The 22,582-nt window shown below is 38.8% G+C and overlaps 1 protein-coding gene across 3 annotated transcripts in view; it reads left to right on the top strand.

Moving 5' to 3' along the window:
- Positions 1-22,582, top strand: part of LOC117135421 — a 60,299-nt gene that overhangs the window by 20,040 nt on the left and 17,677 nt on the right. For 2 of the 3 annotated variants that reach the window (XM_033295576.1, XM_033295574.1), the window contains one exon: positions 20,521-20,573. The gene's annotated coding sequence lies outside the window, so the exon portion shown is untranslated. Of the gene's footprint in view, positions 1-14,046; positions 14,131-20,520; positions 20,574-22,582 lie in introns of all 3 variants that reach the window. The other variant, XM_033295575.1, reaches the window with a different exon arrangement.

The following is a 22,582-nucleotide window of genomic DNA, read 5'->3' as shown; positions in this document are numbered from 1 at the left end:
AAATTAATTAGAAGCCATTTAAATAAATGCGGTCATTAAAAATAACAAAATACATTAACGTTAGTCAATAAAATAGATTAAAAACTATTTTCTGTAAAATCAAACCACATTATACTTGGTTTTTAAATTTCTTTTATTTAATATATATAATAATATGTAAAAAACTATATAATGATATGCAATAGATTCCAATTAAAAGAACCTAGAGCTAAATAGCGTGTGCCCAGCGATCAAAACTCGTGCCAGTTCAATGTTTATGTATGCAAATCGATGTCTAAGCTGCTCGGAACGAAATAAACCTTTTCATTGATTGATTGGCCACTCGGATTTGGCAATCACACCTCCACGCATGCGACCCATTCCGAATGGAAAACCAGGCACAGTTGAGACCAAACAACGCAAACTGGCAATTAACAATATTATCGCCGTCAGACAGAATTTACATTTGGGGCCCAAAGGCATTGTAAATTTGCTTTTCTAATCGAAACAGCCCGGGGCAACGAGAACCTCAGCTGATGCCAGCCCAGCCCCAACTTTTAAAGTTCTCAAAGATTAGAAAAAAAAAACGAGCAGGCAAACCCAACTCTCTATCCAAATCAGAACCAATACTGTATCTTTAAAATGCGCTCTAAACAAACTGCATAATAAACAGGAGTATTTTGCTTTATTTTGTCTACAGTTAATAAGTGACTGAAAGTCACGACCTGCCATAATATTGGCCAAACCCCACTTGATCCCCCCAGTATCGTTCGATTTTTGCACTGAGACGTGCCTGGCGAAGGGCCATTAATCAGCTAACTAAATTGTTTACCTCAACCAGAACAACAGCAGTCGCCATGTGTGCTATTCAGAGTTGTAAAACGAGATATATTGAAACAAAATATATATTATCATATCTGATTGGGTTCAGCTAAGAAAGCAAGCTAAAAGTTCACTAATAAATTAGGCTAAGCATTAAATAACTGCTTAAAAAAGGTTGTTTATATGCCTATATTGAATTTACTAGAAATCAATCGAATTTTCATAATATATTATTTGTCTATTAAATGCTGTTTTTGCCTAAATGGTTTGCAAATTTCATAGCCTTAAATCACTATTTTAATGACGTTGTCATTCGCAGTTATTATAATTCAAAATTAAGCTGAAACTGGAACAACTCAGATAATCTTAATTGTGAAAATATGCAAACCAAATTGAGTTTATAAATGGTGGGGATATTTTTAAATACTTGTTAAATTTAATGTCCACTATTAACCAAAATATTTTCAATAATATACAACTGCGGTTATCAATTTATAAACAAAATTCAATAAGTATCGTTGGTAAAACAAAATTTTTAGATTGCTTTTAATAGAAAAGGGAGTACCCCATAGATTTTATTGCTTGTTTTTAGTGCTCTATAATGACATAAAATCGGTCTAGCCTTGTCGCAGTCTTAAAAATAGATTATATTGGAGTGGAAAGAAGTATAGATAATTAAGGCAAACAAAGTCAATTTTCTATTTCAGCGATAATAGATAGTACACAATTTGTTTCATGGTAAACGCCCCAAAAATGAAATGCAGTTCTATGCTAAAACCAACAACTATCTTTAGATTGATCGTTGATCTCGGATCGTATATCCATATTTTCTGTATTTTTCCTTTCTTCGGAGTGCGGAATTTCGATATGAGGCGTGCAGAGCTTATTAGCATACATACGTATGCTTACCAAAATAAAAACAGTTTTTTATATTTTCTGGTATTGGTTGTTTTTATCGTTATCTCAGCTGTGCGTCCTCTGTCTAAGGTCAGTTTAGAGCTATTAAATCGAATTCGATATGCTTCCGAATGAAGCAGGAAATTTTGATGGAAAATTACGAGCGATTTTTATTCAATTTATCACTTAATGCTATAAAACCCTATAAATGCAATATGGTAATTGGGTCTTACGAAATTGCTTTTTTTAAATGTAATTTAAATATACAAGCGCAACAGCAGTCAATTAAATCGAATTAGTATAGAACAATATTCATTATATATATAAGCAAATTGGTTGACTCGCAGTGAAGTTTAAGCTAAAGTGTAAAAACCTTCTTGACACATCATAAAGTTTCTAGACGCGTTGGGAAAACTCAGTCAGTGTGACAAGTTGGTAATAAAAACGGCCAAGTCAACAGGTAGAACAGAGTGGCAAAGCCAAAATGTGGAGAAACAGAAGCTGAAAAGAAAACGAAATCCCACCGAAAGGCCGACGGTTGGTCAAAAAGCCACTCCACTCCATTCACTCACTTGGCCATAATATAGTACACATCGGCATGATATTATTTTGCGGGCCCAAAAGATAAGAGCTCCGGTTTAGTTCAGTTCAGCTGAGTTGAGTTGAGTTTGGCCAAAAGTTGAGTGGGGCGTTCGGCTCTTGAGATCTTTTGGTGGAGAGCTCTTTAACTTTTGTTGGCCGAGTCGTGCCTTCAGTTTCGCTGAAACAGCAGCCGCAGAATTTGTAACCTCAGATCGTTGTTGTCTATTTCGCTGCTTATTTTTCGGTTTTAATGGTCAGAAATACTAAAAACACTGTGCGCTGTTGTTGCCGAAATGCGTGAGCCAGTGAAAAAAACAGGTTTATATTTTAGCAAAGTCGAGAGAACAACAAAAGGCAGAAAAAGAAAACAAACACACACGTAAATAAATAAGCCGCCACTTCTGAGCTGCCAATTGGTTTTGCAGTTTCAAAGTTTGCTCAGTCGCCGAGCGAAGCTCTATTTTTATATATTTTCTTCATCCACCAAAAGTGGGAATAAATTATTGCTTTTTTATTAAGATTTTCGGGTTGGGCTGGAATCATGGATAAGTTTAGAACACTCTCGAAATTCAAATGAACAAAGCCGCTTTAACAGAAGTTTTAAAATCAAGCCTCTTCTATCTTCTATCTTCTATTATAAAATATATAAAATATATGTTGCTTCTTATCTACGTTGCTAAGCAATACATATAGTATTCTCCTTTTAAAAAACATATGTTCATATTTAATCAAAGAACTAAATCATTTATAGAGCAACTGTTGCGCCAAGTTCTTAATCATAGTGTGAATAATCGCTCTGAAGGACTGAATCACATCTAAAGTTCACTTAAACGTACATATGTTTCTCGGGAATCATTATTCTGAATAAAGCTGCTAGTCAAATGGTTTCTTTTTTCCGCCTTATATAATTGTGTTTTTCCACCCACACATTGTGAAGTTCTACGGTTTAATCTATGCAAATTTATATATATTATATCAGCTAGATTATTTATAAGTTTTCTATTTACCGTAGCCTTTTTTTTCTTGGTCTCTGCTTTGACTTTTATTTATTGTTTTGCTTTTTACGTTTATTGAATTTGAATTTCTAATTATTTTCATTATTGCAAATATATTCCGGCCCCAGTTGGCTGCCTCTCTTTCGCACTAACAGTGTGCTAATTGCATAATTGCACCGCCCGTTGTTTGAAGTCCCCCTTTGACCCTGCGATCGTTAACCCGTGTGGGTGTTTTAATTTATTGCACTTCTGCGCTGGCTTTTCAATTTGAGACGTTGAATCCGTATTATTTTACCCCCGCCAACCACAAGGGCGGTAGGGGGGTGGGGGTGGCTTTTTCCAGAGATAATGAGAACGTGTGACTTTGGCCATTGTGGGGGAAGCGATTATTGTCTCGCTAATCAAAAATGTTGTAATATTTTCGAGCTCTCGATTATCAACCGAAGGTCGCTTGACGGAAAAAAATGGCATAAAAGGCGGTTGTAAAATTCACCAGAATCAAGTACACAGCACTTTTTCGCTCTGTGTATATATGTATATAGAATCGAGATTGTGTGTAACTCGTTCTGGTATCTCCTATAATAATAATCATGTTTATTTTCCAGCTAGTTCTTATTTGTTTCCTCGAACCATCTAACTACCTGCCAACCAACCAGGCACAATTATGAAGTCGGCGAAGTTTGTGATATTCGTATGCTAACCTGTTAAGATCCCCCTCTTCACCCGATTCCTCCCATATCTCACTTCATTTTATTCAGGTATTTTTTCACCTGCATTGCCGCCTTGCTTCCTTATTGAACATCGAACTGAACCTGAAGCATATTTCAGGTGTCGCATCGGAATTCGCTTTAGAATTTCATTCGGCAAAGTCAAAGGTTAACGCTCTCCAGCTGAATTCAAAACATTCGCCTTTTAAGCGGAACCAACTGCATGTGCTGAAAAACAAGGGATAATAATTCTTATCGTGATTATTTGGCTCTTATCGTTTAGCTGGTGACCGAAAGTAGGGATGGTATAAATATGCATGATATCATATCGCTTAGATACCGGTTCAGCATGCGATATATAGCAGATGTTTTTCGAGCCGAGAGCTAGACTGGAGTTATAAATTAAAGTATATTCTAACTAGAAAATAAACTGTATATTCTTGAAATATTGTTTGTATGAAATAAGTATCTTTTTGTAAGAGTTCACTTAGGAAAGAACTTATGCTAATGTATGTTTTTGGTACACTATACTTTTTGTAAGATCTTAAGGATATTCCACATGTATATTTCCATCACAATGTGCAGGTTTTCTATCTGGTTAGTCTGTAGATACAGTATCTTATTAATGGCACTGCATGTCCATTTTGGAGATTGCAACGCCCAAGTGACCTTGTGCTAGTGGCTTCTTGGCCCCATCACCGCCTCCCAAAATGACTCCGCCCCCAAAATGACTCCGCCGCGGGCAGAAGTTGGACAAAAGTCTGTGCCAATTGCCTTTCATTTATCATCATATTTCTTGCGTTTACCGCACACATTTCACCATTGGAACGGACGTGTCGTGTTGGCCTGGCCAAAAGAGTAGAGTCTGTGCTTCTGTTTCAGTTAGCGTTTACTGTTGCTGGCATTGGATTGTGACCCACTTTCGAAGCCTGGCCATTCCTCATTTCCCATTTCTCATTTTACATTTCACATTTCGTTGCTCGGCGCAAATTCAAACAAATGCATTTTTGCGGCACTTGGCCAAGTTTTTGTGTTTGTGGCCGAAAGTGAATGTGGCAGTGTAGTATGTGTGTGGGTATGGGTATGGGCATGTGTATCTGCCGCCTTGTCTCATCTGGTGGCGAAAAGAAAGCTGTTTCCTTGGCTTACTTGGCTTTCACTCGCAGCACGTTTTTCCTGCCTAACCAAGCACACCGACTCGCCTGCCCCGCCCCCCTTTTTTTAGGCCCCCTTTATATAAATATATATACGTTTTTTATTTTTTTTTTATTTTTCGATCCCCCATTCACGCTTTTCGATCTCCTGCTTCTTTTTCAGCTTTATTGCCTGGCCTGCCGCTGCACAGATGCTGTAAACATTTTCATAAGCACGCACTTCGCTCGCCGCCTTGCGAAACCGATGTGCAGGTCCATAAACATTCTCGGCCGCGATTATAGCCATTGCATTGAAAAAAGGGCGCGGCACGACTTGTAAAAGGGCGCAATTTATGAGGCAGTGGTATATATGCCCACTTATTCACAAACCAGGAAGTGGTATGCGTAGACATAGCCAATATATCATTTATCAGGCTTATTTATTTCAATAAGGAAGCGAACAAAACGGTTATAAAACGTTGTTTTACGATTGAAACTAAAAATAGTATTTCTTTAGTACGGCCAACGTGTGTCGAACTAGTTAATACCTTGCCTAATATGTCACTAAAAATGGTTGCAAAATTTAAATAGCCAAGAACCTCGTTTAGACATATTAATGAAGCCTGCAGCTCAATTATTTTTAAGTGTTCCGTGCAACAAATTCGAGACCATAAAACCATGAAACCGAAAAGCGTTGAAAACACAATCAAGTTGTTTCCTCATATTTATATGCTCTTCAAGTTGTCCGAATGGCACAAAGTAGGGGTGCACTTTGCCTTTGACATTGAAGCGCCAAGCTGATAAGAAATATAATACTGATAGCTCAAGAGGAACTGGCCAAAACATGCATTGAGCTCTCTCAGTCAGGGTCAGAAGTTTATAATTTCAATAATCGTTTAAAATTCTCGGTTTTTAAATGAATTTGTCCGCGGCTGCGGCTGTTGCCTAATTAATTCACCATCAAAATTTTCCCATTAATGGAGAGTTATTTTCTTGAGTCCCACACTTGAATTATTCATTCATTCGTTTTTGTGCTGCAACTGGTTTGCAACTCTAATGAACTGCTCAAATCGAATACGAGTCATTTGCATAATGATTACAATCTGTGAAGTATGTTTGCGCATGCAAAAAAAAAAAATAAAATCCTTCAATAAATTTTCCACTCCTCCACGCGGCCAAATGAATTGGGATTATGGCTATTTATTTTATTTATTAGTCATGTACTTTGAATAAATTCAATAATTGCTCGCAATGCCTTTTAATTTTAACACGATAGCATACATACATATGTGGTTCAGTGTTAATTTTCTGTCCGTTTTTCATTGTTTTCGATTTTTTTCTTTTGTTTTTCTACTATTTACATGTTGGTTGAAAAATCATTAAATCGGGTATTATTGAAACATTTACAATTGAAGGCCACAATTGAACATGCAAATCACGATTACACAAAAAAGTTAATTTATTTCGGTTTCGGTGATAAAATATTTAATTGTATTTGCTTTTGTGCATTTGTGCGCCGAAATGGGAAAATTACAAGCGAAACGTCAAATTGAATTAAAGAGAATCTAGTGTACAATAAGTAAAAATGCAACTATGGCAGTGTTGACTAGCAGATACTAACAGAGATATATTGAGTGAGCGGATATATGTATCTTCAGTATTTATTATCTTTGTTTGCTTTACATCACTGGCAATTTCCTTCGGCGCAATTCAGAACCGCAAGCCACACGTCTTTGCGAACTTTAAATCAATTTGCAACTCAGGCCTGTTTCAAAGGGCCAAGTCTCCCACCAAGCCGACACTCATGGTTATTCAATTGCCTTGCCAAAAGTCAACGTCATACTCAACGCCCTTCCCTGCACCGCACCCCACCCCCAAACCCCATTTCGCCGCCCTTTGTTACCCCTTCTTCTTAGCCCCCTCCTCCTCTGCCCATCACGCAGCAACTGCAGTCAACAGAAATGCTTCATTAATTGCTGCACACAATGGAGGAGCAGAGGATGGGCAGCGGAGCAGCAGAGGAGCGACTGGGGAGCCAAGGAAAACGCTCCCCGTGCTGCGCTTAATTTGCTGCCTGCCGAGCCGGCGACTTCGACTTCGACGTTGCCTTGTCGGAGTTATAAATATGCAATTATTTGCCCGGGCCAAACAACATTGTGCTCGACATACCCGAAAGAAGAAACTTTTAGCTGCCTTCCAGCTATCAGCATTTTATCCCACTCCGCGCATTTAATCTTCGCGTGCACTGGGAGGAAAGTCGTTACCAAACTCATCATAAACTTATCAAACTCATAAACGAATGTCCATATGTCCTTATGAAAATATTAGACCGTTGGGTGCGCTAGTAAGAGGTATCTGATAGTTAATACACATATTTAGTTTTCCTGGTCAAATGTTCAGTATTGCATTTAATGGCCTTGAATTTGGATTGGATATTCAAATGTATTACTTAAATTTATGATTTTTAATCATTAAATGAAGTATCTTAAATACACCTATAAACAATTTGAAAAATAACAAATAAATAATAAATATAAAGCGTAGTTACTGGTGCAGTTTCAACAAGCCTTTTAATTATTTATTTATTAAGCTATTTGTTTAGTTTGTCTCATTTTCTTGCAGTGTACACCCTAGCTTATTCTCCCTTCAGCTGCTGCTACTTCGACGCTGAGATCGCGGCCGGCATAAACAAATCTTGTTACACAAAGCTTTTTAAATATTTCATGGATGCGCTCGTAAAGTGCAGCAAATGAAAGCGGCAGGGTTTGGGGAGGTGCCACTGCGAGCAATGGGGTGTAGTCTGTGAAGGCCTCCAAAGGGAGGGGGGGATGGAAATGCTGTGGAGGAGGAATGCTACTGGCAGTGGACAAACTTTATTAGGCAAACCGTTCCGAAATGCAGCGCTGGTCCGGGGAAGTGCAACTAATTAAACAGCTGGCAGCCAGAAGCGCCTCCTTCAAATCCCCCTTGGCCCACCGCTTGCCACGCCCCTGGTTTCCCGTTTCCCAGGGAACTTTTTAACGCGCTTATCTTGAAGCTCGCTTCCTTTTTAGATCGCGTGTGGGGGGAGGGGAAGGGGCTTTTGGTTTCTGTTTGCTTAACAAGTTTGCCCGTAAAGTTTTGCCAAACTGCCACATGGCATTCCCAACCGCCCACCCGCCACGCCACACCCCATGCCGCCCCCCATTTTCGCCGCCTGTGTCCCTGGTATTCACACACACAAACACACACACACACACCACTTTAGCCTTTGTCTGGATGATATTTGTATTCGAGTTTGCCTCTTCGTTGCACTCTTCGTAGCAATTTTGGGACTTTGACAGCAATAAAAAAGCATATTTTAATATTTCAATATTAAGTGAGTAAGCAGGTGCAATAAAAGCGATTCAAAAACCTCATAATCTTAAAAAATAATTAGGTACTGCCCAGCATTAGGGTATTCCCCCTTCGGTTTCAGCTTATTTATAACCTTTTACCCCGCCTGCGACTTCAATGGCCTGCCATAAACTCTCTCGCAGCCCTTTCTTCCCGCTTTCTTTTCCTTGAGGAGAATGCAATGAAGTGAAACAAACCAGAAAACAAAACGATTTTTTCTCTGCACTTTCTTTGTGTGTGTGGGTGTGTGGGTGTGTGTGTGGGTGTGTGTGTGTTTTGGACTCTTTTGTTTTGGTCTCCGCACGTGAGCGAGCGTTTTTTTTTTGTTAAAGCTTCCCACTGTTCAGCAGCATCCCGCACTGAGTATTTTCCCCCCACTTTTCCGCATTTTCCCGCGAGTCTGGAGGTTTCTCCTTGGGTGAATGCACTTTATGGGACTTGCGGTGTCCGTTATTGTTGCAGTTGCCTTGCATTTCGTTGTTTTCGCTCAAGGAAAGGGCTTTCCAGCTGAGCCCGAATACCCGAGTACTTTGACTTATGACTGCCTCACTGAACGAATGAATGAATGAATGAATGTCTGACTGAGTGAATGGTTGAATGAATGTATGACTGACTGGATGGATGGGCAGAAGCACGAATGACTGGCTCCCGCTTATTAAACTGCAAATTTGTGTTAACCTTATAAAACTATAAAAAATACGCTTCTAAATTATACTTATTTTTTGATTTTATAGGAATAAAGTGTTATTCACTATTTGCTGTACTAATTAGTGTCTTAAATGCCAATGAATCATAACATATACAATTTTGTGTTCCCTTTTGATAAAACCGTCGTATTTGTTTCTTGATGATGCTAATTGGTGCCAAGTACAAAAGATACAGAAATACAATTATGATTAGGGTTACCGAAATGTTTTCTGTCTGCAAACAGTTGAAGGTTTGTTTAAATGAATTCTTATATCTTTAACAAAATATAGATCATATTCTTGAAAACCAAGTTTCAAACTTATTATTCATTTCAAAAAGGTAATTTTGTAGTTTAAAAACTTAAATTTTCCATAGGGTAGCTTATCCCTTTTTCGTTTATCTTTTTTTGCCCACCTGACCTTCGGCTTTTGTTTGCGCAATAGCTCGCAAAATGAAAAACATTTAACGCAATTTTCGCGGTTAGCCAAGGCGGTCGGTTCAGATGTGCCACACAACAACTGCGCCTCAAATCAGGCGGAACTGTAACGATTTCGGTGCCCGGCCGCAATGCATTCAAAAATTATGGGGTGCTCTTAAATGGGTAGGCGCAGTGGGGTGCGGCACGGGTCACATTCCCGATTCAATGCCTCGAGCGATGTTGTGGTGACCCCACCACTCGACAACAACCCCACTCAACCCGAAAGCATTACAAAACAAGTTTATTCATTGACACTCTTTGGCGAGTATAAATAAATAATAATAAATAATAAAAGAAAATATATAATAATAAATAATAAATAAAGCAGACAAACGTACACGTAAACAAACGTGTGTAGAAGCAAAAGTTCGTAAAACAAATACAAATTTCTATGTAGAAAAATTATTTATAAATTAATATTAATTCTATAACAATTTTAAGTAGTTAGTAGAGATCGCCAATTTTTGATTGTGTATATACAAGAGAGTGGATAGACAACAGGCGGTGCGATATTGGCTATCGGGGGAGGTACTTTTAGTTAGGCAAGCGGCGTGTCTGGAATTTTCAATGAATAACACGCATACGCCATGGGGTGCGCTGGTCGAAATATTCTGAGCAATGCCTCATCGCATCGTTATTGCACAGACAAAAAGTCAAAAGGAAAAATACAAAGACGAGCGGAAAAACAACGAGCGTGGTTGCCAACTCGAATAGAGCAATAAACGTATAAATTAATAAGCCAAAAAAAAAATATAGGTAAACAGGAAGGGCATTGTAAGGGAGCTTCCGAATTTTAAGTTTAAACACATGGCCTGGAAATTTTCGATGGCACAATAATAATTTTGTGGGTAATTTTCCATAGCTGTGTGTGTGATTAGCATATCATTTTCAATCATTTAGCTACAAATTTCGTTTTATTGGTCAACTTTGCTGTACCATATTGCTGTATCATATTTCATTCAATTGTTCTCTAACACTCGACTTTAAAGCTTTGCATAAATGCAAAGACAACTATGCATTCATATGATTCATAAACCAGTTCGTATGCAGTGATAGAAAATACCCATTTTGAACCCGATTTGCGCCCCCTTAGTTTTTCAATCCACACTTGAACACGCAAACTGATAAGATTTCCCACCCATGGAGGAATAAACCTTGGGCTTTGTCTACTTGCTCTTGGTCTTGGAGGTTGAATGCACTGAAAGTTGCCCAAGATAAGCTTCGATTAATTAGGAGTGCCACCTATGAAAACCAGTAAAGAGCCAAGTGAAAGGAGATTGGTATATAATATATAATATGATGTTGAACAATGGCTTTGGGACTGAATGTTAATGGCGGATTTTACACTCTATGGCCAAGTTTATTTCGAGTAATAACATTTTTTAAGACTTGTTTCTCTAATTAGCAAACAGGCAGACAATCAAGAGAGCTCATTAGTTGCATTTTCTCTGCTCCTGCGTTGTTATACAAATTATGTTTTCAGCTTTTCACTCGTGCGCCAATGACAAAATTAAAATCAGCTTTCCTTTCATTTCGATTAATGCAAGAGTCTCAATTAAGTGTTTTAAATATGTGCGTGGCAACACTGCTCGTTGCCATTTGAAATAAATCGTCGGATTCGTGGGTGAGAGGCTGTCCCTGACTTTGAACTTGAGTGCTGGAATAAATTTAAATATGCTACCCGCACATTGTTGTGTACAATGCCTGTCGATTGTTTCTTTCGGCTCTTCGATTCTGCCTCTTTTTCGCATGTAATTAAAATTTATTTTACAAGCCAGCGCTAATGAAGTCATCGGAGCGAATCGTAGAATTGCGTAAGTCTAGACGAAACTCTGGGGTGTAGGCGATTACTGCGGATTTCGGGGTTACGAGGGAGTGGGAGAAGGCCATCAAACAGCATAGCAAACACACGAACACTAAACCTTTCGACTGAATCATACTCATAGAGTGGCAAAGATACAATAGCCATGCTTTGGAGTACATGCAGATGGCAGATAGCTAACTTCTAATCTTTATTATATGACCATAGTCTACAAATTGCTCGATTTTCCGAACATTTGTTAAGTGCCATGTCGATTTGGCAACTAATGCACATGCAATCAATTAGACACTCAAAATATGCCTACAGCACTTGTTGCAATGTTTTCCCTTTTGATTAAAATCAGTAATTTTGTTAGTGAATCACTCAACTTTCGAATTCAAATAATAATAACATGTTGTTAAGGGTACAATCCCAAGCTGTCAAGTGATTTCTTCCCTCTGGCTTTGATTTGTATAAGAAGGTGGCTTTGATGGAAAACAGATAGCAGCTTTATCTGCAAAATGCAATCGTGACTGATAACTAAAATATAAATAAATATTTAAGGCGTCACCGTCTACAGCCAAGTGTTATTTTTTTTTATCGTTGATCGACTGGCAAGTGATTCATGAACTGATTACACTCGGATTCGACGTCTTTTGTTCTGGATGAATCTGGATGGGTGAATCAGGGCCTTTGCCTTTGTCTTTCGCATCGGATTCACGATCCAATGAACCTGCAACTGCAATGGCTGATAATACTTTTATCCAAGGGCTTAATGCAACGGCGCCGCAATCACCATATCAATTATGCAACTCAGCAGACAATTAATAATTCAGCTCAAGTAGACAATAACTCAATTAGGAGCGGAAAGTGATTTTGAAAAAATGTGCAAACTGCAGGCGAATGAATTGCATTGAACGGCCATTGGGGCGTCAATTGCACAATAATTGAGTCGAAACTTGTCGCCGGTGCTGGGCTTTTCAAATTGCATTTCGTATACACATATATATGTTTGTTGTATATATGCCTGCCATATCGGGCGATGCAATTTCGATTGCAATTGCGAATGTATATTTTTAGTTTGCCGTGCGTAACTTGGTCAAAGCTAAAATGGTTGGCAAATCAGGGGGAAACAGAAGAAAACATAAAAAAAAAAAACAACTAAATGAAACTAAATAAAACCAGGGTAAGGTTGCGGTTTGAGCCAGAGAAGACCTCGAAATCACTTCGCCTCGCCGGAATGCTGCAAATGTTTCGCTGATTTCTGCACGAACTTTACAATTTCCCATTCGCGGCGGCATATTTGTTGTTATTTGCATTTCGGCGCAATCAAAAGCCAAACAAAGTCTTTCCGCTTTGGCCAGCAGCCAGAAGTGAAATTCTTAAACATTTTATAACATTATTATTGCCCGATCGTTTCAATTAATGGCATCCACTGAAATTCAGGAACCAAAAATAAACGCAATTCGGGAAATTATTTGTGGAAAAAAAAAAACACATGTCTCAATTATACCGACTTGTGCGGCCAAATTGGAAAACGCGTGAAAATGCAGTGTTGGACAGGAAAAGTATCATTCGTGTCGTTTAAATAAATTGCGGAACATGAATTTTAATTTTGATGATTCATTTAGCGGCGTGACAGGCGAATGTTTCGCCAGACAGTTATTAAACCGAAAGAGAAATATTAAAAATATTAAAAATCCATTTTCCTGTATGTACATATTCTTGAGAATGGTGCCATGCAACAAATTTTCGGATTCGTGTGGCTTATTTGTGTCCTAATGAAAATGAATGTATGAATGAAAAATGCAAATGAAAAAATGATTGCAATGATTGCGGATTACCAAGTGCACAAAAAGCCAAAGCCAAATAAATAATAAACCATGACCAGCAATCGGTAAACATTGTTGAACATTGTTCGAGTAAACCACAACTAAATTATAAATGCTTTCAGCAAACGGATCTCTGTTAATCCGTTCTTAAACTCCCATTCTGGTTCAAATTAAATGTCAGTCCACCGCAAACATCGTAAAATGAAAGTTATTTACTCGCACAGCACATGTAGAAATACCGCTGCAATTGACTTTTATGTTTGCCATTGCAGTTTTTTGTTTTTTTGGTGACTTAATGCAGTTTTTAATTTTTATGGCAATGTTATGAAACAATATTTTCATTGAAGCTGTGACCGAAGTGTGAAGAGGCAATTCATTTTCCATATTTGCCCGCAGAAATTGGCGTTTATTTTTTATTGCATTCGTAAATTGCTACTGGGGTCTTACTTGCATATACTTATATTCCCCAACCGAAACTTAACCGAACTAAACTGAACTCAAAAGACCGTAATCAGTCACAATTTGTGCGGCAGCTCAAGTGTTTCCATTTGCAACTGCATTGCAATTGCATCAACATCAATCAGAGTTTGCTGCTCTGACTTGTCACCCACACTATCCATGAACTTATTTATCTATGAGATAGATATTTTGGTATCTGGAGCTGACTGTCGGGTTTTTAAGGCTATCGCCACATTTACTTACTTAATTCCTTTGGCCTGTTTACTAATTTAAGCACATTTGCTCTTTGTTTATTGCAGGTAAGACGGACAAACATTTGATGGATGTTACTTGGGCAAATGACAGTTCAAGTTCCTGTGCCCACTGATTGCCAGATTACTTGAGTGAGACTACTATATTCTATCTATAAACAGCAGGCAACTCAGATATTGATTATAGTGTGGGAGATGCGCTCGCAATCAATTTTCATTGACGTCACGTGCACTTATATATTATAAATAAACCATCACTTTACGCATTCTAAATAATTCAAGATCGCTTTGCTCACGCTTCAGTTTTATTGAAAAGATGACCCTGAATGCTTCACATGCTAAACAGTTTTGGTAAAACAATCGAACGGAAAATCCATGTCATTAAGTAGAATATATCTAAATATGGGTTAAACCTTGCCTTTTCATATTTGGGCATTTAGTTTGTTTTCTTATTAACCCTACCATTTTACTAGCCAATAATTCAAGGTGCTCCACTCAATAATTTCTTAAAGTCAACTGATGTTTAAGTCATCTGCTCAAGTGAAAATAATTCAAATTGCCAACAATATCCGATGAAAATTTTCCACATGAAATATTTGAAATTGATTTACGACTTGCCATTTCCCACGAACATTGAACACACTGAGCTAAACAAAGCCTGGATTGTGGGGCTCATTCAATATGCAAACAATGGCAAATAGTTTATAATTGATATTCTAGTTAATATTCGAGCTTCTTCAAGTATAAATATGGCGTTAATCGATTTTGGGCCAAGACACAGCCCAAAACGCTTGCATTGTTGTCCGGGTAATATTCAAGTTGCTCAAGCATTTTCCAGGTATTCAGGTGGAAATGTTTCAATTTGTTTAAAATCTGTTTGCTCAGCTCACAAAACCAAAACAAACAGCAGCGCAGCCAAGTACAGTGCGTTTCGTTGCTTTAGACCAGAAATTAGTAGAAATCAAGAACTATTTGAAATCTTGTGTTTCAAACATTCCTATTTTCTAATTTATTTAGCTATTAACAACTATTTTATTACTTTTGGTTAATTTATTTTAAAAAATATATACTTTTAATGGGTTCTGTTAGTCTAGACAATTAAAAAACATAAATTAAATTATAGGCAAAAATTCAAGGGATTTTGCAATACTTTTAAATATATCAGAACGTTGGAACACCTTTAGCAAATTGATTTTATAAAATAATACTTATTAAGATAAGGCAAACTTTATTATTTTCTATTTCAATGTTTATATATATTCTAGAAAAAAAATACAGGAAATTTTACTATTTTATTTCGAAACGCAGCTTAAAAATAAAGTGAACGGATAGTTCACTTATGTTGATGAGAGGCTGCGGTCAGGAGTCAGGTGCGTAAGTGTGTGTTAGTGCACGCGTGTGTGTGTGTGTGTGTGGGGGTCCTGTGGCAAGGACAAAGAAGGAGAGTAGCTGAATGACAGAGAATGCCAACCGCACATGTGCCAAAGATCCATAGATACGCCGACCAACACACCCACGCAAACAGGAATGGCAAATATGTGTTTTGCGACTTTTAACAGCAGGTACCCGCTTGTGTGTGTGTGTGTGTTTGCATCTGTGTGTGTGTTGCTGTCAATATTTTATAATGTCATGTGCCAAATTATGGGAAATGTGAGTATCCATACAGCGCCTATATTTATTTACTTGCCATTTGTTTGATTATCCCGGCGACAGACGTCATTCTCGAAATTTATGCGAGACTCTCGAGATAAAAGAACATTTATGCGCTTAATTAAATGCCGTGTAAAGTAATTGAATGTATGCGAAAATTAAGTGCATTAATTAATTTGCGTCTGGCATATAATTTATACATACCGTACATTGCTCATACGCCCCGTGGTGCGGCGCTCTCCTTGCGCCAATGCAAGTTTCGAGTTTTAATTGCACATTTTTCAATTAAAAACTATGCGCGAGGGCGCACTCGCTTTTTAGGGGGCTGTAGATTTGTTTATACGATTGCATTGTTTAATTGAATTTACTGTAACAATTGAGAGAGGCCAAAGGCAGCGGCGAAAAACCAAACCAAACAACAGCATCAAAAGTTCACAAGTGCAATTAATTTCGGAGCTGTGTGTGTTTTCACTCTGTTTGGTTTTTGTTTCGCGGGGCGCACGGCTCGATTTCAGCTTTTTGCTCATTTTATGCTTTCGGTTTTTATTCTCAATTAATTTTGCCCGCCATAAATCAGCAGAAAACGGCATTTATTTACTGAAGCGAAGTTGGCTAAAGTAAAATGTAAACATTGTGAAAACGTGTGTGGATTTATTTGAAAATGCACAAAAGTGCAATTGTCAAATCAAATTGTATAATCTCGAAATGGAGATTATACATTTCTTGCAAGCATTTCGAAAATCATAAAAGTTAATTGCCATGTGAATCTTTAATACACAAAAGCAGTGCATTTTCCTTGCTTTTGCCAAGACAATTTACGTCGTTGTGGCTGAAACTTTGGCTCGATTCCGCTTTGATTCAAGCCTTAAAAACTCAAAACTCAAAACTGAAACGCTCTTAAAGTTCCCGCCGGCAACTTTTCTCGTTCATTTTGCTGTGGAAAAAGTTTGTTTTTGTTAGATAGTTTCGCTTCCGCTTGTGTCTATCATTCAGCCACTGTTGTTTCATCTGTCTGCTCCTTTGCATTACATATTCCTAGGAGCCGCCGGAGGAGCCAGGATCTGTGCTTCCGCCCGCAGCGCTCCCCTTTGTCATCCTGCCATCCAGCATTTTATGGCAGTTTCGAACAGGAAATGTTAAGCACGGAAATCATGCGCGCCCGACTATGACAACGACATCGAAATGCTTTTCTTCAGCTCCTCTGCCTTTGTGCATTTGCCTGCCTGCTGCTATCTGCCTGGTTTTGCCTCGTCATGCTGCCAACTTTTTGTGCACGAAAAGTCGGCAATTATTTAAGCCATGTTGATATATTAAATTATTTACATTCTGTGCAAGTTGCCAGTAGTAGGAAGTGTGCTTTTTACGCTTTACAAACCCAAACAGTTGGCTGCTTTTTGCCTTTTGGTGAATTTTATGAAAGATAGCCGATATCTACGGTTGCAGCCAGTCATGATGGCAACTTTATATCGCTGTGTATAAACAGGGTTTTTTTATGGAAGCAAACGCCTTGCCTTTATATTAAGTTACTGGATAAAATAAATACATTTATTCAATACTTCCCTTCAGAGGAAATTACACTACAGCACAATAGCTGTGCATTTTGATAAAAAATACGCATTGAAAATTCCAATTCCAACGACGTCTTATAAAGATAGCAAATGTTTATAGTCTGGTCATAGTTGAAGCTTTTTATAGTCGTTATTCAACGATATTTTATTACTGATAAAATATTTTCAGATATAAATAACATTAAGTATTGCATTTGCTATCTTTCGCTTCCTTTAAATTCAGAGAAAACAATGTTGTTTTTAAAAAGCTATTTCATATTGAAAATAACAATGTTTTCTGTATTGATTCAGCTTGTCATGCTGAAAACTATATCTTTGACTCTACGAAGCGTCAGTTTTTCATCTTCGATATTAGATACCCAAGCCTGCAATAAAGCTATCTAAAAATTTAACTAATGGTCGCACTTTAAGAAGATACTTTTATGCACCAGACATTTTGCTCTTCGTAACTGCATAGTTATTAAATATTTAAAGGAAATGCTTCCCTTCAACTTGGCTTAAAATGTTGCCTATTATGGCAAAAGTGCACTTCTCAACGCGTTGTAAGTCCATTGAGTTATTTAAAAATAACCAAATAAAATCAGCTTTCTATGGAGCTTGTCGTCAGGAAGCATAATTTTGAGAATTTCCACAGCCACCGCATGGCAGTTCTTTCATCAAGTTTCCAGACCTTGTGCTATTGGCACTTTAATGGATCCACATGAAAGGAAGAGAGCTGCGTCAGGAGTGGGAGCAATGAGTGGTTGGATTGGTGGGCTGGGTGGGGTTTTTGGATTGAAGCAGATGTTGCAAGGAAGTGCGGTTGCAAGATGTTGCTTTTGTGTTGTTTGTGGCTTTCCCAGCGACATGAAAATGGCGTCAGCTGCAGTGGAGCAACTTCGCAGGGCCCCCCAGATAAAAGCCAGATATTCGGAATCGAGATTTTGCGAAATGAATGCTGATTGCCGGAGACCTAATAAGCCTTGCGTGAGTCTTTAATTTGTGCAATTTCCTCGAGACATGGCCTTAAAGGCCGTCATTAACGGAGCTTGGGTGTTCACTCTGAAAAACTTATGTTTCGCGGCGAACTGGGCGTATACGTAATGCACTTGCAACTCGCTTTCTCCTCCCACACACACACATACACACTGGTATCTTGTTTATTTAATATTATACCATCTACGCCCTCTGTCTTGTCTAGACTTTCAAGAGCCTCTCGTTTTACCGCCCCTTTTCGCCAAACTGGGCGTGGCCTGGTTGAGGGGTTTCGAGGATTCGCGTGGTGTATCTCCTGTGTGAGCCATGTAAAATCTCATTTTCGAGGCTCAATTCCAGCGGGGGAGTCCTGCTTAAATTGCAACTTGACTCGCTGCAATTCTTTTGCAGGTGCCAGGTGAGACTGACTGCCTTATGTCACGTACTTGATTGCGATCCTATTGCCCCGACATTGATTATTGATGCACGGTCCTCGGCTTTGACTCTTGGCTGGGCTTTTGCCAAGAGGCAATACTGTGTCTGTGTTGGCTGAATGCCACTCTAAATCGAATACCTTATATTATATATCTGGGGAATTTGGTGTAACTTGGTTTCAACGGAAATCATATAAGCACTCAAAAGTTAAATTAGCAGGTTTTAAGCAGTGGTTGCATAAAATTCTAGTTAAATAGAGTATTTAATTGACTTTAAGAGTGTTTAATTGTATAATCCACTGCAGAAGGCTTAACGCCCAATATGTTTTTCATGTAAATTGCGACTTAAGCGCCGTACAATGGCTTTGTTAGTCAACCAACTTCGAAGTCACTTGGCATTGTTTAAGTATTAAATTAGATTTGGAGCTTGAAATGGCTACAACAGGCTGGGCTTAAAGCTTGACTTGGCAGCGACTTAATTGAGATTCCACCTTATGGCGCAGAACTGATTCGTTTGTCACTCGTGTGAGTCCTTTGGCTTGACGGAGGACCCAGGACTTAAGCAGCTTATGCGGTGTGGCTGTGTATTAATCCTTTGGCTGCCATCCTGCTGGACATGAGATACTCCCAGCTCCCGCTCGTTTCCCCTTATTTTCGTCTAGCAAACCCGTTAACAAAGCTAATTAGAGAGGGAGACAGAGTAAATGGATGGTGCTACCCCGCTCCCTTGTTAAAGATGACAAATATCACACATACGCTCCGTTGGTCGCCGGCAGTAGTCAGCACTTGATAAATCTTTCCCAAGCTGTTTGTGCTCGCGCCACTGACGTCAGCAAATGCGTGTTATTTTCTTTTTTATTTTTATTATTTTTTTATTCCCCTTCATGCTCTTAGCCGTGATTACACAACTTTCTACTGTCATCGTCCAAAACGTATCATCGTTGGAACTTGATAAATGAATCGGTGACTTGTGTCCCTGACTTTTCTTGGCTTCGTCGATAATCGATGGAAAAGCTGTCAGCCAACTGGTAGTTATGTCATGAGCAGGCTGCTATTACAATTAACTTAGTTTCGCCTTGAATGTGTGGGTATGTGGACAAAGCATAGCACAATTCTCAGGGCAACCTGTCTTCATATAATTTATATATATATATATGAATATGACTACATATGGCGCACTTGTATAGTTGCACGTATGACCACTTGGCCAGGCTTAACCCCGAGCCAAGTGGTCATATATGCCTCCGGTTTTGTTGGAGGGTCGCGAGTCTAATTAGCCGCTTACACACACACACACAAAAGCAAACACACACACACAGACAGCCAATTAAAATTCCCTTTTAGCCAACCACTGATGATGGCCAAAAGGTTGTTAACTTAAATTAGGGGCCGGTCTAATAACAATTAATTGAGGCTTTGAAGCGAAGCAATTTTCAATGTTGGGTACCGGAAAAAGCAAAAGAAAAGTCATTACTAGCATTGTTGGATCCAAAATTTAATTATATGCTTAAACGTAATATCTTTTCTCATGATTAACACGCGTTTTTATTTCTTTATTACATTTCTTAGATCTATAGATGACGTTATTCGCTAGTAATAACATTTAATACAACATTTTATATAGGTCCAAAAGCTATCCTAATTTAGCCCTAATTATTATACCCTTCTACATAGTTCTAAATATAAATAAATACATATATGTCCCAAATTATTTAGGGCACAAAACATTTATGTGTCAAATTAATTTCCTGCCTTGCGGGAATTTTTTTTGTCACGGGTCATTTGCTTTGTTATACAAAATGCTGCATATTGAAGTCATAAATTTGGGTCAACCCTAGCTATAGTGCTCTATAAATTGCGAATATCTTATAAATATTTCAGTTTTTAAACCATATTTTAATTACTACTCTTTCCAGGTTCAGCGAGGAATTCGGGCTTTCTAGTGCATTTGCTGGCCATTTGAATTATGGTAAGTTTTTCCTTGGTCTGTTTATTGATTGCCGGCGGTAATTGACTGAAATAATTCAGTGTTTTTGCCGCTCGTTCAGTCGGCTCTTCATTAATTCCGATTTGGCCAATTGACGTATGTCAATTAGTTGGTCTGTTGTGGCGATGATGAAACAAAACGCCATTTGTTGTGCGGGATTTGCGACTTGATTGCCAGATTTTTGCGTTGGAGATGAAGTTTCATTGCATGTCATGATGGGATGACTTGACAGTATGTATCTCGTAGATATAATTAGCACCGGATGCAGGCTGAACGAGCTGGAAAACAATTGTCGGTTTTGCATTTGGGACTTTCATCAATCTTCGGTTCGGCATTGACTTCTGCCTGCCCCTCCCCCCTCCCTTCCCTTGCCTAAATGGCGTTAAGTGTAAAGGTACAAGGGACAAATTTCGGGAATTCACAAAGTGCGCCAAAGACGATTAATTTCGCCGGCAGAATACTGGCAGTCAGTGTCAGCCCGGCGGCAAATGTGTCTTGTAGATGTCCGCCCCATCACCGCCAACCGACTGCCACCAACCCCACCCCGATCCTCGTCCTTTGACTTGTCCTTGTAGCAACGCTTATGTGGGCGTGGGCAAGCAATTTATCTTTCGCTTTTTTCCAGCGCTGCGGCTTGTGGCTTCTCTCATCCTGCACGGGAAAGTAAAAATACACAGCAAGAAATATCTTAGTAGCTTGATGTCACTCCTAAATTTCAATAATATTTATATGTTATACTAATACAAAATATGTTAAATTTATATTTCAATTGAATTGTTTATCATTGGTTCTTAATTTGTCCCTTGATTCCAAACTGCACTTCATCTCTTTAGCAACTTTTTTCTCAGTGTAAGACAGCTTCTCTGTTGCGCCCCACAATTATGCGTAATTCGCATTTTTTCGTTGCATACTTCGTTGCGTTGCGCTGATGCGGGAGGATGTGGGCCAAAAGGCGGCGGCAGGGGGAGTGGCTAGGCGCAGGCATGCCAAAAATTAATATAGCCACATACCTCGAATGGCGGAGTGGCATGTGCAGCTTGAGCCAGCTGCGGCTTCTGTTTCTGCTGCCACCGTAATTAAGTCGAAATTAATGGAAAATTCCTGCAGGTTGCCACCGAGTTCAGCGAAAAAGTGTGGCCAAGCCGGAGGCGACTTAACAGGAAGAAACCAGTGTGACCAAAACGAAAGAAATGATTAAATCGTAGTATTTATTCGCCTGTGGAAAAAGGCAGTGTATGTATATATGCTTTTGTCACAATTTAAATTTAAAAATCTAAAAGGCATTCTTTGCCATTTAAAGCGAAAAAGCATAATCACATTTATTTCAATTACCGAAAATGGTATTTTTCGATTTATTATTTATCAATTTGCAGGCCTTGGGGAATATTTTTAGGCGCACTGGCAGCGCCACCTGATTCGGGCTCAAAGGGGAATTAAACTTAATTGACTGGATGCAAATGGAGAGGCAGATCCTCCAGAGACTTTTCCCTCCGCTGCTGCCCGCTTCGTTTTCGGTTTTACTCCGTTTGCCTAGGGAGGAGTTTGCGAATTGAAATTGGTTTCCTTGTTTGTTGCATCGCAATGCAAATTTCTGCTGTAGAGTTTCTGCCAATTAATTGGCATTAAATTGGCTGGATTAGCGGCGCTGGCCACATGGATACCGTGGCAAATAGCAATAGGCCCCAGGAGTTTTTCCCACCGTGATGGATGCGAAAGCTCAATCAAATCATTCGCCCGATTGGAGGCAAGCTACATTGAAAGCCACTTAATGCGGTTATGCGACTCACAATCAAATTATATTCATTCGCATTAGCAGGAGATTCAATTCAGGCGTCACGTTAATTGTGATCCATCGATTACCTGGTTTCCCCCTAATTCTATGCCAGCTGCCAAAAAGGAAAATTCATATTCGGGCAAATTAAATCCGAAGGGAAAGCTCCGCACAATGCCCAATTCTAATCGGAATACAAAGCCCCGATTCGATTCCCTTT

Source organism: Drosophila mauritiana, chromosome 2R (genome assembly GCF_004382145.1).
Source record: "Drosophila mauritiana strain mau12 chromosome 2R, ASM438214v1, whole genome shotgun sequence".
In the NCBI taxonomy this organism is placed as follows: domain Eukaryota; kingdom Metazoa; phylum Arthropoda; class Insecta; order Diptera; family Drosophilidae; genus Drosophila; species Drosophila mauritiana.
This window is presented reverse-complemented; position numbering and strand designations above follow the sequence as displayed.